We start from the raw sequence: 16,713 nt of genomic DNA, 5'->3' as shown, positions 1-16,713 counted from the left end.
GCTTCACACTTATGAGATGATGTAACCTCACAACATCTCCACAAAGTAGATATTATTATTGTCCTCTCCTTACAGATAAAGAAACTGAGGCTCAGAGGAGTTATAGAACTTATGCAACACCCCAAAACTAGAAAGTGTTAGGACCTGGATGTGCACTTGAAAATTTAGCACAAAGCTCCTTTCATAAGAATGTGATACAGAAAGCAAATGTTTTCTTCCATACTTATAGAACCAAAAGAACTATCTGAGAATGTCAGATGAAAAACATGATAATTCAGGTCATTTTAAAGACAGGTAAGGAAGTCAAAGCTTGGGAGAATTTAAAGTTATGCTATCAACTTTCTTTGATTTTCCTTCTCTTCAGGGGTTTCTATTCTCTATTTATAAGAATAGGGGGGATCCCTGGGTGGCGCAGCGGTTTGGCGCCTGCCTTTGGCCCAGGGCGCGATCCTGGAGACCCGGGATCGAATCCCACGTCGGGCTCCCGGTGCATGGAGCCTGCTTCTCCCTCTGCCTGTGTCTCTGCCTCTCTCTCTCTCTCTCTGTGACTATCATAAATAAATAAAAAAAAATTAAAAAAAAAGAATAGGAAAGCTGGAGGAATCCATACAAAGTTAAAAACAAAATACACATTCCATTAAAAGCTGGGGTAAAATCAAGTATCTTATATCATTGACTATTACAGAATGGATCCTGAGTGACTGCGTAGTGAACAGCATATAGTTTCCCCCAATGGATGATTGATGAGCATCCAATCTTCACATCCTCAGTGTAAATTCTTTCTCTTCATAAAAAGACATGATATGGGTGGGCAGTTTGAATTTGCCCAAAAAGCTATCTATTTGCTAGACTGTGATTTTCTTGCTGACCTCCTCTTGTTGGCATTTTTACTGCATAAATAGTTTTGCTGTTCATATTTCAAGAGCTACTGACACACTTGCAGTTACACTTTAAGATTTTCAGATATGACTGACTACTTCCATTCAAGTGGACAATAGCTTCCACATAGCAGGTAAGGCTCTGTCCCATAACAGTTTTATGTAAGAGGAAAGAGGCAGAGTAGGTATGGTTAGGAACAATGCCAATGCATTCAAATACTATCAAGATATAGTATGTATATATTTTTTAAACTAAATGAAATCATTATTATTGCTAATGTTATCTATTGTCTTGCCTTTTCTTTCCTCATCCAGTATGAACATGAAATCCTTGACATTTATCAGGTTGACTGGAAAAGGAAAGCTCAAATCACTAATCTTCATAAGTGTGGACCTATTCTATTGAAGAATCAATGTTAGAAGAGAAGAGTACAAAAATAAAAATAAAAGCAAGAGGCCCAAACAGTGCTTGGTAAACACCTTACAATGCTGAATTTCTACATTAGACAAAATTATATTCAAGATGACAAAGCTACTAAAGAAATATTTATGGATCTCAGTCGTAGATGGATCATGAGGGAGGGAGGAAAGGCAAATATTCTTTAGACAAGACAAAAAGTAATGGAAAAGTATTTCTAGTTCAACAATGTTTGGAGGGAGTTGAGCTCAGGAAACAGATTTCTGATGGACTAGTATTTGGGTCAGCCAAACAATCAACAAGAGGTAATCATGGGAGGCCATTTCGTCCTTCATTCTGTTGGAGGCAAAACTGTGTTGATGTATAAATGCTCCTCCTGGTTTCCAATTGTTGCTCTCGCTCAGCAATGAGGCATGAAGCCTGGGAAACCACAGATATTTGGATCTAAGAAGGTATTTTATTTCTCCTCTCCAGGGCTATAGAGTGGAAAATACACAGGGCACTTTATCTTACTTAGTCTTACAAGTTCTCATAGACCTGTGACCCTCTTCCTCTGAGCTTCAACTTCACCAACTTGATCTGTACATAATTCTATTATCAAAAAGGGCTCCCTGGTACATACATCTCAAGCCAGGAAGAGGATGGGTGGATTTCTTTCCTCCTCATAGGCCACACACCTCATCCTTCTAGCTCTTCAGGTGCCAGAAATAGACCATCTTAAAGTAAAGCAGCATCATTCTCTTTGTCTAGCTTTTTAGCCTTCATATGCTTTGTTTAAGTTTCTCACTGAAAAGAAGAAAAATGGTCCTCACCCCATCCAACACACATACACACACATGTATGCACACACACTTTTTTTTTTTTTCTGCAGTCTCCATATCATCTTAATTCCTTCAGGACTGAGTCAATCCCAATCTCTTGGAGTCGGTGGTGGGGGTGGGGGAGGGGGTGGGCTGAGACAGAGCAATGAATTCCGGGTTTCCCAGCATGGTTTTTACTTTCCTGAATCCTTAGAGACCTCCCTCCGCAACTTTTTTCCCAGCTGTAGTTGGAAGCTGTAACAGATCCAGAGACCATTTTAGAACCTCATTTGTATTGTCCTGACACTTAGGAATCCAGTTTCTGTTACAGGGATGTCATCAAAGTTGGTGGGCTCAAAACATGACCTACTTTTTAAAACCCATCTGTTAGGAGCCTATAGATTTTCTTGGTTTGTTTGTTTCTGGCTGTCTACAGAAAGAGCAGCAGCAAGGTTCTCACTTTTCAAGCCCACCCCCCAAATAATGATCAACTAAATGTTCGCCAGGAAGGAGCTGAATACCTTCCAAATATGCAGCAGGCAACAAACAAACAAACAAACAAACAAACAAACAAACAGTGATCTCCCTTAATCCAGAGGGAGGGTGAAGAGTGAGGGCAGGGAGTAGTATTTAGTTTAATTTATGTACATCTAGGCTCTTTCCCATCAAAAACTCACTCCAGGCCAGACCGCAGCATTAGAAAGTAGATCACAAGATCTACCAGTTAGCCTGCCAAACTCTTGCCACTGGGTCCTGAGTTTATGCTTCCCTCTAACAATGATGTTCTCAATATCTTGCAGCCAAAGAAGAGGGATTTGGGGGCTGCAGGCCAAAGGTAATTAACTCCTTAACATAAGCCACTACTGTCCCTGGATAGTAGCTCTTCAGCCGCCCTCTCCATTGAGTTTTCCCTAGTTTGATGGCTAAATGTATGCATACGCCAACACTCACAAAATGAAACCTCTGTGTTCCCCAAAGATGATCATTCCTGGATTGGAATGAAGCTACAAATAGGGAGAGTGAAAAGGAATGAGGAGGGAGGGAGACAGAGAGGAAGGGACAGAGGAGGAGAGGGAAGGGGGAAGGCGAAGGCAAAAATTTAAAACAGGACATTCATATATAATGGCTGTTTAGCTAAACCCTTCCTCTCTACCTAAAAGTCAGATACCAGATCCCATTAACATTCAATTTCATGTCAAGTGGATCCCAGCCCACTTTTAGATACTGGCTCAGTAGTTCACTATAATATGGTTCAGGATTCTATTTTAGAATCTTTTGATTAAAGCCCAGCCTCCTCATGTTCCTGCTTCTAATCTGCAATTCTGTAGAGAATCTTCCTTCTATACAACTGACCCCACTTCACTCTTGCCACTCTTACGTTGTGCTGAGTCAAGCAAAAATCATACAAATACATAGCATCTGTCAGTCATAAGAGAAAGAAAGAGCTAATATAAATCCGTTTCTACCTGAGAATCTGCATTAAAATGGAAAATAAATGCAAAGGCGGTATTTTTTTTTTTTAATTATCTCAATTGTTTTCAGATAGGTCAACTCCAGGGGTAAGGATGGGCAGGAACAATTGTCTTCATGATCCAGTCTGCGACTTGAGTGTCTAAGAACTATGGTAAATGAGGCTGGACTGTTGCCGGGAGAAGGAAATGGAGTTTTTTCAGAACCACAGTGAACTATGTGGCAGCATTCCTTAAAGGAATGGAGAAGTATCTCCTGGGCTTGACACCAGCAGAGAAGCTTCCCTTCTTTCCTCCACTTTGTCACCGGTGTCTACCCATTTGGGTCAATGTCACTTTTTGGTAATTTTACTTTTGACTTATGCACTATCTTCTCTTTAAAATGTAAGCTCCCAGAGTTCTGTGTTTTTTGTTTTAGTTTTAGCAGGCTTCTGGGCCAACCCCAAAGGTAAGTGTTCCATGCCCAAATGTGAAGAAACGGCAGAGTCCAGGCACGGTCAGGGACTCAGCCTTCCAAGCTGCATCTTGAGACTGACTCGTCGTGTGGGCTTCAGGGCAATTCATCTCTCTCCTTCCATTCATTCATCTCTGAAGTGGAATAATAGCAGCCGTCCACACTTACAGCACCGTTTCCTTTGTCATTAAATATTTATTAAGCATCCACATGCATGACACAAAGTTGGAGCTGTATAGGCTATACCAGACAGAGGCTGTCTCTGGCGTTAGAGAGCTTTCACGATGAAAAGATGGGCGGAATCTCAGCACATAAGTACAGGGCAGTAGTGTGTGAATATTTTTTGTGAGTGAGTGTGTGTATGTGTGTGTGTGCACATGTGTGCGTGCACACTGAAGAACAAAAGCTGGAACCACATCTTGTTTGCCATCTTTCTTTGATTTTAGGTTATCTCTGGCCATTAATCTATGGAAATATATTTGAATTTCAAAACCTCTGGATATCACACTACAGCATAACCAGATACTGCCTCCTTTTCTATTTGCACAAAGGGCGTTCACTACCATGTGCCCAGAAGGTATTCACATAACAGGTACATAAGATATCCCCCACAGAAGAACACGGGGCAAACCTTCAGAGCACCAATGAGATTCATATGTGTTGGTGTTACCTGAGTGTATAATAGCACTAGGGCATTCTTCTTTATGGTAGACATAAACTTGAGATCAAATTATAGCGGTCACTTCTGCTTAAAACAACAACAACAACAACAACAACAAAACTTTCTCTGGGAGAAGGCATTTAGAGGAATGGTAACCAAGAGGGTACAGAATGAAAGTCACTGTGTTAACATGTATCCAGCCACAAAGCTCCAGCCCTTCCCATTAACCTTGTGTCAATCTGTATTATTAAGAGACAGTCAATTATTCGAGGTATATTATAATTTTTTTTAAGCGAGCAATAGTTGGAAGTTTTCATCTGGGCCCTAGCTGTGTTTCCCTTGTTTGCTTAATCTGGGGCTTTGGTCTTCCTAAAAGATGAAAGGCTGCCATTTTAGCCTCAATGCCTCATAATATGTGCGTTAAACTCAGCACTGCCTCATTATTTATTAATGTCAAGTTATTATACTTCAGTGGAGGATGGGGGCCGGAGCCGCAAGTGTGACAGATGTTCCAACAGATCAGCTTATATAATGAGAAGTTGGGCCAAATCTGTCGAAAGAGGTGTTTTTTTAAAAAACACACTGACTTCAAAGAAATGAGTTGTGGCATCTGTAACATCTATGGAGCAGTGCCAGTGGAGGCGAGTGGGTCTGCAGCCGGGGGGCACAAGTCATGCGATTATTGGAGCTTGCAGTGCAGTGACTGGAACAACATCTGGGCTGCAGCAAGCTGGCCAGGACATTTTAAAAAGAGCTCCTGCGGTGCCTCAAACTTTGATTTTACAGAGCTGTGGGGAAAGAAACAGGCTGCATTCAAGAGCTCATGTGTTTTGGCTCACACATTCTGTCCTCGGTCACCATGGAGGGCCCCACTCCACCAGGGCATCTGAGGGACACTGTTGGACAGTTATTCTCTGTGCACGCTGTCTCTGAGGCTTTGTGTTGAGGTCTGGGCAGGTGATCCTCAAAAAGAGCACAAAATAAGAAATACCTCTTGCCAATCTGTGAACAAGACACTTACTTTTTCTCAGCAAGAAGCTCTCAAGGGAAGCATTTGTGCAAGAACTTGACACTTATCAGTTGGTTTGGGATCGTATGCCAGCTGGAAACGAAATAGTGTATTGTGTATGCGTGTGTGCATCTGTGGTGAGGGAGTGAGAAGATTGTGTCCTACAGCTGAGGATTAAGACGATCCATTCCCAGTATCACAGTTTCCCAGTACCAATTCCCAGTATCATAATGTTAAAAAAATTTCTCTGTTCCCCTTCTAAAATATTCATTTATTCAACAAATATTATTGTAAAACTACCATGTGTGACATAGAACAGACAGAGAGCTGGACAGAGAGAAGGTCTGGGAAAAAACTTCAGTAAGTGGAAAGCACTTAGGTACTCTGGAAACACTGAAGTTCTTTACCACAGGGCAAGAGGCAAAAAAGCAGGGGGGGCGAGGTACATGGTTTCTGGAGCCAGAACCCTTGGGTGCTCTCAGGTTGTGCACCCTTAGGTATGTTATTTAATCCCTCTCTGATATGTACTGTCCACATCTATAAGATGGAAGTGATAATAATAGTATTATTAATAATCTAGTACAGAGGTTTGTTGTTAGGAGCAAATGTGTTAAATTATGCGTGATGCATTTGGAATTCTACTTGGCACATAGATAGTATTATATAAGTAATTGCTCCTTTAAAACACACATGTGTGCATACATACACACACACACACGCACACACACACACACAAATGAAAGGTGTTATTTCAGAACTGAAGCCATCAAATGTGAAACCCAAAGCTTCCCACTCTCATTTCTGCATCCTTCCCTTTTCAGTCCTCACTTGGCCAAACTCTGTCCTGGACTCTCTGATTCCCTTGTTTTTCCAACTTTTTGCGTGTATCTGTTAGTCAACATAAGCATCCTTTGCCAACCTTTTATGTATTATAAAGTTTGGAAGCTTTCTACTCCCAAAAAACAAGCAGCAGCAGAACCCAGAGGCCACATCACACATGTAAAACAGAAAAGGGAAAGGAATCCTGGGAGCCTGGAGAGAAGTCACCAAGTAGAGGGAGGGCTGGGGCCAATAATCCAGAAGTGAAGACTCCAATTTACTAGTGTCAACTAGCATTTAAGGACCCTTGGTAAAGTGAGTTTGGGACAAATCAGACCTGGTATGAGTTCTGCCTGGGGTACTCACTAGCTGTGTAACTTGGGTAAATTACTTAATCTGGTTGGGTCTTAAAGTTTCCGCATATGTAAAATGGGAGTGATAATAATTGCCTCCTTCCTAACACAGTTACATAAACAACATGATGTAAAGTATGTAAAGGACTTCAGAGAGCATCTGCAACATCGTAAGTGTGCAACAAAGAGCAGTTGTGATTATTAACACTGGCCACCCGTTAGTTAGGGAGGAGTGTGGGGGGAAGAATGGCCCACACCAGGAGGAAGGAAGAGAAGAATGCTTCCAGCTTTCTGTCTTTCTTCCTTCCAAACCACAGAGGCTTAACATTGCCTTAAAAAGCTTACTCCTTGTTGCTTGATAGAAGAGGGGTGGGCTAACAAGAAACCCTAGGCTGTTAACTCAGGAAAAGATAGACGTACCTATAATGAACTCAACATGAAGACCAAATTTCAAATAAGGAAGAAAGCACTCTTTTCTTCTCTTTTCTTAAAGGTCAATGAACGCAGTTCTTTGTGCCTGAAAAAAATGAGTCAAACACACCAACAGAGCAAGAGGAATTAAAGAATAACTGTAACAGGACCATAATCCTCAGAAGCCAGTGCATTTGTTCTGATCTCTTGAAGTGATACTCACCCTGGTGGAACAGTTCAGTTCACATGTTTCAAGAACTTACAGAATCATCTCAACGCAGAAGCCCATAAATGAGTCACTTTTAAAACAGCACATTTTTTCCCCTTCTCTTAAAATTCAATAACAGCAGAAAGAGATCAGAGTCTCTGGAAGCCACAGTGATAATCATCCTTATCCAACCTATTTTCACTTTGGGAAGAAAGATGGTGCTGGGGCCCAGTGGATTTTTCTTGAAGTTTATGGTGGGTCAGCTAAACAGACATGAAGTCCAGCTTCCTCTTTGATAGCTCCCTTTCCCCCTTATCTAATGCCAACTCAACTATGCTTTTTATTGGATTTCCATTACTTCAATGTTCTTCATGGAGACTCTAACCATTACAGCTGATGGTAGTTTAGTACTTTGAACCTCATTAATTAACTCACTGCATCACGCAGGCCAGGCACATTTCCATCAAAAGTTGCTATCTTGTCCTTCAGCCTAGAAACCTTGGCACAGTGCCCTCTCAGAAAGCCTGGATTGCATCTAAAACCATGTGGCAGAGAGAGAAGCCAAAGATGTCCATCCCAGGACAACTCAGGCTGGGAACAAAGCTCTACTATCCAAGCAATAGGGGACCAGCCACACTCAGAAGTGTCTCACTGGCCAGCCCACAAGTCTCCACTGACCAATTTCACTTGCCTCTATACCACTTGGCCCATCCTGACCCCCCTCCATTTCTATTACAGTGACAAATAAATCCAAAATCCAATTTCAACTGTGTCTTTTCAAAATACATTCAGCTCTAGCACACCAGGTATACCTAAGGCTTATCATAAACCAATATCATTTTCATAAAGTATAAAAGAAATTCCTCTTTTCTCTAACAATTATCCAATGGCTGTCTTTATGGGAATCCATCCTGAGTCACAACCATTAGCTGCCCATCAGGATAAACAGACTTGTTTTTATCCTTTGACTGATGAAGTATTATATGGCTACTACAGTGGGTATGAAGAAACAAGGAAAGGACAGTAACACTAAGTACCTGTTATGTGTCAGTCCCATTCTGCTACTTCAAGGATTTTAGTTCATATTGTCAATATAAGGCCAATAAGTTCATAGTAACAGCTACTCCATTCTAAGTGCTTACAGTGATCCTGTGTTCTGCTTCTGTAAACTGCTCTTTTTGGTCCTTACTTTCTAAAGAAAAAAATGCCCTTTTAGCTCCAACATCCATATAGATCCTCCTATGGATTTCAATGCTCATACTTCTCATTTTTCCCAATAATTCAGGAATAAGACTGCATGTGGTCAAGTGTTTATCAGAATTCAATTAAATCCCCAAATTGCAGGGCTCTGGCTCTGACTGGGAACTACACTAATAGGTAGCCATACCTGTGACCATTGAGCACTTGAAATATGGCTAATGTTATTGCAAAAGTAGGTTTTTAATTGTACTCAAACTTAATTAATTTAGGTTTAAATTTTAAAACAGAACAATGTTTACAAAAATTTTAAAAACCAGAAGCAATGTAAAGTACTTTTCCATTAAATAAAACTTTATTGTTTTAGAAGGACTGCACTGAAAATTTAACATACAAATTAAGATGTGCTGTTAAATGTAAAATCTACACTGGAATTCAAAGACTTAGCTCCCCCCCAAAAAAGTAAAATCTCCCATTAATAATTTTTGTATTAATTACATGTTTAAATAGTAATACTTAGGATGTACCAAGTTAAGTAGAATATTTTATTAAAAGTTCACTTTTTGCAATTTGCCCACCAGAAAATTTAAATTTACTTATGCAGTTTATTTTATATTTCTATTGGGCAACAATCTCTAGAAAATAATTATAAGGAGAATAAAAAGAGTAGCTTCTCCACTGGTTTCTACTAAAATGCAGAGAAAGAACGATAGAGGAGGGAAAAACGAGAAACTACTAATTTAGCCCATCCAACTATATGAAAGGAAAATAATTTTATCTGAGATTAAATCACTGGTTCACATTCCCTATGGGTTTAGTTTTCCACTCTATGTTCCTAATCAAAACAGTACACTGGCTACTTCTGAGTGATGAGATTGCTCTGTGAGACCCTGGCTACTCAATGCCTGGATGTGACACACAGACCGCTCCTCTTATGAAAGTGCTTAAAATGGTGTAATAAACACACAGCTTAGAGTAATGGCATTAAATGTTCCCCTACATGGTATCTGTGTGGAGCTTAATTAGATGGAAGGATTACAGAAAAGTTTGTGTCATAATGATTCTTTAAAGTGAAACCGTAGATCAAAGTTCACTGCTGCCAAATATACAACTTGAGAACAAACTCAAGTGCTGCTATTAATCATGGTTTCTGGGGATTTGATGACACAGATTAAACTGCTGTAAAGAATACTGCTGTGCATCACATTCTTGCAACTGTCATCAACGCTTCTGCCAAGTGTTCACAGAGCAGGAAGGAAAGCTGTTCAGCATTTACTAGAGGTGCCTCTTTCACTGAGCTTAGTTAAAAATCTGGGCAACAGGTTTAAGGCCATGACAACACCTCTAAGGTATCTGCAAAGCCTCTGCTTTCTTAGAAGGCAAGAAAATTATTGGAGAGATTGAAAGCCAAAGCGGAGGTAGAGCATGGGGACTGGGGGGTGGAGCAGTTGAGAGCAGTTACCACAATTAATTTCATTTCCATTTGCCATGCTGGTCCTATTGTAATCACTTCTTTGAATTCTGTGCACTGTTGGCACAAGAGTTGAATTTAAATGCAAAATAAAATGTCTTTAAGAATATCACATAAGGATACAATATTGAAACAAAAGGCTACTGTGCATGTAAAAAGGCACACAGAAAGGGGGACATATATTGACAATTGTAAAGTCATTGCTGGAAGAATGACATCAATTCCACCTGCCCTTACAAAGCAACAATCAAGTGCTTTATGGGACTCAACCAGTAGAAGAAGGTACCTTATAGTCTGTTGAAGACATGTTCAAAGGGTGCTTGGGTGGCTCAGGCAGTTAAGCATCTGACTCTTGATTTTGGCTCAGGTCATGATCTCAGGGTCATTAGATCATGCCCCGAGTCTGGCTCTACACTGGGCTTGGAGCCTGCTTAAGATTCTATCTCGCCCTCTGCCCCTCCCCCACCCCTCTCTCTCTGTCTAAAAAAAATAGCCTATTGCATCAAACAATGCAATGGGTGGCAGAAGAAATTGCAAAGCAACAAGAGTGGTGTGATTGACTCATGTGTTGCACAAGACCATGGATAAGGCCTTGTATCACATTTAATTAGCATCATGTTTTCGACCTTAGTGGTTCCAAAACTGACAACACATATTTGATTTAAAAAAAAATATATATATATATATAGAGAGAGAGAGAGAGAGAAGAGGAGGGAGAGAGAGAGAGAGAGAAAGAGAGAGAGAGAGAGAGGAGGTGGGTAGATGGTAAAGAACTTGTGCCCTTAGTTTATTTTGGCCCCCAGTGATATGCTTCTAAGGGACTGCCTTGTCCTTGGCAAATAGTAAGTAATCCCCTGCTCTCCCTTCTAACACAGAAGATGCTTGGATGAAATTTATGTATTTCCTTATTTAAATGATTGTTTTAAAATATGAATCCCCTGTGTTTTTTTTATAGGTGAACAACACTGAGTTACAGAAATGATGAAATCTCCCTGTGCTCTCTTGCCAGTAAATAAAATAATCTTCCCTTCTTCCTTATTTAAGGCCTAAAAAACCACAGAGATTTACTAAATAATCTTCATAGGCTGTCATGATTGCCAGGGGAATCAGAGACTTGTTAGTTAGCTGACAGGTGAGAATCAAATGCACACCAGTTGCATCTGTGTGTCAGGTTCATTTGTTCAGCAGGCTTATGTTTTTAATGCCACACTCTAGCAGTTGCACAAGAGATATTCCCCATCCTTTCCTGGCAAAGCAGTTTCAAAAGTGTACTTGCCTTGCAGAAATGAGAGACTTGGGAAGCCAGGGCAACCCATGTTATATGAGGGGCATCAGTATAGAGCCGAGTGCACAAGGGTGCATGTTGAAGTTCTCAACTTAAAACTTAAGATCAAAACCAACAGTGTTCCTTCCTTCAATCACATTCTTCCTAGTATATGCTCTCATAGCACCACTGCTGCTCTTTTCATGGAGAACTCTCACCCTGTGGTGATTTTTATATTCATTTGAGTTGGTGAATGTCTGTTTCCTCTGTTGGGTCATATACTGTGTGTGCAGGACAGCTCTGTGTCTTATTCACCACAGTATTCCTACTGCTTAGAAGGATGCCTGCTTCGCAAATTATGTCCATAAATATTTGTTTACTTGGAAATTAAAATCTGAGCCTGTAAACGCTCTAAGATTAGGAAATCAGAACAGTAATGACAAAAAATCACAAAGAGCCAACCAGGCTTTAAGCTAATTCAATCAATAATTCCCTTACTTGGCTTCCGCCTCTTCTCTATAGAAGTCTGTCCCCAAGTTCCCGTCTACAGAGTGCTCCTAACCATTTCCAATTTGGTACTGTCTGATTAGAAGCGATTTTTGCTCAGATAAACAAAATATTTAATAAGCCTCAGTTTATCTTTTTAATTACTCATGACATAACTAAGAGCCTCACCCCAGTTCTGAATCCTTTGGTTACCTATTCATGGTGGGGACTTTTCATGGGAAGCAGGTAAAAATAAGAAGTGTATTAAAGGATATATTTTAGTGATTGATTGCTCTTGCCAACCAACAGCTTTCTCTGACGGGAGCTTTGTGTGTCAGTTAAAATCAGCAAGAAGCACCTCCTTTCCTCTTTTCCCTTCCTTCCCCTCTCTTGTCTGTTCCTCCCCTCCCAGTCAGGAATTTTACCCCAATAATCATTACTGCCCTAATCTCCTTTCTTCTGCCAAACACCATTAAGCATCAGAAGACTAGGGCTGAGCCCCAGCTTGTCACTTGACGGGGATGACTATTGGCAACTCCTTAACTTTTGCAAGGCCCTGGTTTCTTCACTTATAAAGAGAGGACCAGGGACACTTGGGTGGCTCAGTGATTGAGCACCTGTCTTCAGCTCAGGGCGTGATTCTGGGGTCCTGGGATCAAGTCCCCACAGAGCTCCCCACGGGGAGCCTGCTTCTCCCTCTGCCTACAACTCTGCCTCTCTCTCTCTCTCTCTCTCTCTCTCTCTCTCTCTCTGTGTCTCATGAATATATAAAACTTAAAAAAAAAAAAGTGAGGACCAAAGCATCTCACAGGATTGTTGTAAAGACTAAATGAAATCATGTATGTGAAAATGCAATATGTACTAGAAAATGCTACACAAACTTAGTTATTTTTTATATCTCACGTGAGGAAAATTCTTCATTAATTTGTCCCCATTTTCCCTGAGAGTGTCCTCTTAACTCATTTAATAGAAGTAAAGGAAGAGAAAGAATCACATTCACTAATACATGATTACCTGGGCTTTAGTCTGGCCTGACAAGAGAAGACGATGAGGTGACACTTTACCCTGTAGTTCAATGGCAGGTACTACACAGAGAGTGGGGGAGTAGAGCAAGAAGAAAGAGGCCAGGGTGGCAGTCACCCCAGCCAGGAAGGTTGCCACTGAGCCTTCAAACAACCTTCCCTGTTTCAGACCTCATAATTGTTCTTTCCAAAGCAAACCTTGTCAAAGGGAATTACAATGTGTACACTCCCCAGAAAATACCTCTTTGGCCTCTCTGCCTGATAGAAGGAGAACAACCTGAGGCCCAGGAGATCGCTGGGTGCTTGTATAGTTATGACCAACTGTCTGGAGGACTGAAGGAGACTGCACAGTGGTTTATGAATGAGTTGCCTGACAGAGTTGCACAGCATTAAGCAGCTTTTAGTGACCCACAAAGTCACCACCTACTCATAATAACTCTCCAGAAGCATCATCCACTCAGGAGGTAAATTATGTACTGAAGAAGCTATTCTGTCTGTCCATTGCCCATTATCCATGCTTCTTTAAGGACGTGCATTGCTTTCTGCTTTGCAGAATTTCATGGAGCTTCACTGTCCAACATGGTGACTACTAGCCACAAATGGCTATTTTAACTTGAAATAATTAATATTAAATAAAATTTAAAAATCATCATATTTGCCTCATTTGAAGTGCTAGCCACATGTGACTACTATATGGGACAATACAGATAGAGAATATTTACATTGTTGCAGAAAGTGTCATTGGACTATAAGAGTATTCTATTTTAGAGTACTCATCCCCCATTTTTGCTTTTTTGAATTTTTATTTAAATTCTAGTTAGTTGGGCAGCCTGGGTGGCTCAGTGGTTTAGGCCGCCTTTTGCCCAGGGTGTGATCCTAGAGACCCGGGATGGAGTCCCACATCAGGCTCCCTGCATGGAGCCTGCTTCTCCCTCTGCCTGTGTCTCTGCCTCTTTCTCTCTCTCTCTCTCTCTCTCTCTCTGTGTCTCTCATGAATAAATAAATAAAATCATTCAAAATAAATAAATAAATAAATAAATAAATAAATAAATAATAAATTCTAGTTGGTTAATATATAGTGTAATACCAGTTTTAGGAGGAGAATTTAGTGATTCATCACTTACATCCGCCATTTTCCCCAGCCCTACAGACCTTTGTCAAATAGGGCCTCACCTTCCCAGCTTTTCTTGATTTCTCTACTCCTTGCCATATAATCTTAGTCACATCCTCCAATGTTCCCTTGGTAGTTGGTATTACCTTTTGGTATGTCCTCTATTTTAACATTTACTACATTGTATCTTGACTATGTGTTTGCACATGTGACCCTCTGATGAGGCTATGAGTTACACCCTCCCCCAAAAAACTTTTTCTTGCTCACCACCACATTTCTTGCAGCAGAATCACTTATGTGGCAAATGCCCAATAAATTCTAAATGCAGAGATGAATGAACGAATGAACTTCATGTAAATAAATAAACAAATGGGTGAGGAACTCAGGATGTCATTCACAGTCTTCTCCCTGGGGTTCTGAAAGATGCATCACACACACACATGGTAAATAGGAAAAAATAGATGCAAAACACAGTTTTGTCAGTCTGGGCAGATATCTGGTAGCCCCAAAACAGAGTTAGGTAAAACATACTCTGTGAACTCAATAGGGCCTCCTTCTTTATGTATACTCTCTCCCCTCATCTATTCCTATGTCATCCCCAACCTCTTAGTTGGATCTTACCACTAGAATATGAAAACAAGCAAGCAAGCCAAAGTACTATCCTATATTCCAGAGAAAAAGGGATGGAGAGATAGCAAGGCACATGTGTGCCCCAAAATGCAGTGCCCCACTCATCTAAGCTGCTCACCCATAAGATGGCGCTAGCTGCTGGGTCAACAGCCATTGTTATGATTTTTCTTGCAGCAAAGATTTTCTCCAAAGTGTCTTAGGTCTCCACCAAAAGAGAATTTTTTTTTCCTGACACAGTACCCCAAATCCATGGCAGATCTAGGTCTTCTTCTAGAATTTTATTTTTTATATTAAAAAAGCACTTTTTCTAGATGAAATGATATTTATTACAACATCAACTCACTTGCACAGATATACAACTAACAACCTAGAAGTAAGCATGTTAGTAACCTAATACAGCAATCCCTTTAGAGCCACTGCACCCATAACTTCCAGGATATAATAGGCCCATCTCATGTGAAGATGTGTGCTTCTCTAACACACAGACTATCTTGCTACAATCAACAACCCATCTGTAGCTACCTCGATGATAGGATGTAGAAAGCCTCACTCGCCCCCCATTATTTCTAGACTAGACTCTAGGAGGTGTCTGCAACAAAACAGTCAATTCCTGAAACCACAGCTTCAGCCCACTGAAGCTCCCTACACTGAAGAATGATCTCCAAGTTGCATGTAGCACATTCTTTCCTTAGTAGTATCTCCCCTTTGGATTCACATAAAATCCTATTAGTTTTGAGAAATATTCATAAAAAATGACTATAGTTTGGGGAGGAGCATCTTAATTAGGTGTTAGCTACAATCCTCTCTTCATACAATTCAGCTCAAGCAAAGAAAGAAAAGAAAAGAAAGAAAAGAAAAGAAAAGAAAAGAAAAGAAAAGAAAAGAAAAGAAAGAAGAAAGAAAGGAAAGAAAGAGAAAGAAAAGAAAGAAAGGAAAGAAAGAAAGAAAGAAAGAAAGAAAGAAAGAAAGAAAGAAAGAAAGAAAGAAGAAAGAAAGAGAGAGAGAGAGAGAGGGAGGGAGGGAGGGAGGGAGGAAGGAAGGAAGGAAGGAAGGAAGGAAGGAAGGAAGGAAGGAAGGAAGGAAGGAAGGAAGGAAGGAAAAGAAGGAAAGGAAGCGAAAGAAAAGAGGGAGAGAAATCTTTGTTCTTATCTGTTGTGAGGAAGCCACAATCCTCTGCATCTCCACTGATAATGGCAAATTGGCAGCTCACCAAACAAATCCTCCAGATCTAGCAAATTTGAGGTCCCATTCTAGGCCTACAATGTATTCATTATTTTATTTATTTATTGGCACATGTATTCATATATCTATTCCTTCATTAATCACTTTATCTTTACTATATGCAGTGGGGAAAAAAATGAGATACAGCTCCCTCCCTTTGTGGCTCTCCCATTGTAACTGGGCTAGTTGACCTACGTAGAAAGCAGATGCTGAGGTCTGTTCCTCTAAAAGAAGTATGTACAGAGTGCTGTGAAAATATTTTAGAGGGAGGGTTTATTTCTGCTGGGGAAAGGGAGGTGGATGGAATAGAAACTGGAAAAGCTTCACTGAAGAAAGACTTGAGTAAGTCTTTGAAAAACCAGAACGTTGGTTTGAAGGACATTCAGGACTAAGGGAAAAACATGAAAAAAGACAAGGAAGTTTGAAAATAAAATCTGACATCATTGGAGACTACCACTGAATTTGCTGAATATCTTGTCCGAAGCTTGTGGATGGGTCAACATGGGTTACCTCCGAAGGTCACTTGCCTCTCCACACACAACTCTTTTAGTTGATATCTCAGGATCTTCTGGCTTTAAATTTGTGTATTTCCTTAAGGGAAAACTGAGCAGATAGAAGATATTTAAACATAAACAATTTCTATGTCCTCTCTTCCTCACACGACGTTACCAACGTTGGAGAAACAAAACGAGCAGAAATTATAAGGGACCCACCATGATGTTCATTTTGAGCCAAACTTCCCTAAGGCAAGGCACTATTGGACCCTCGTAACATTCCTTGACAGGAGTTGCTTCAAGATTCTCTTTATTGTTGCTGTGCAAGAGCTTCTAT

This window comes from Canis lupus, chromosome 7 (assembly GCF_048164855.1).
Source record: "Canis lupus baileyi chromosome 7, mCanLup2.hap1, whole genome shotgun sequence".
NCBI classification, from domain to species: Eukaryota; Metazoa; Chordata; class Mammalia; order Carnivora; family Canidae; genus Canis; species Canis lupus.
The sequence above is the reverse complement of the archived record's forward strand: the minus strand, read 5'-3'. Positions refer to the sequence as shown.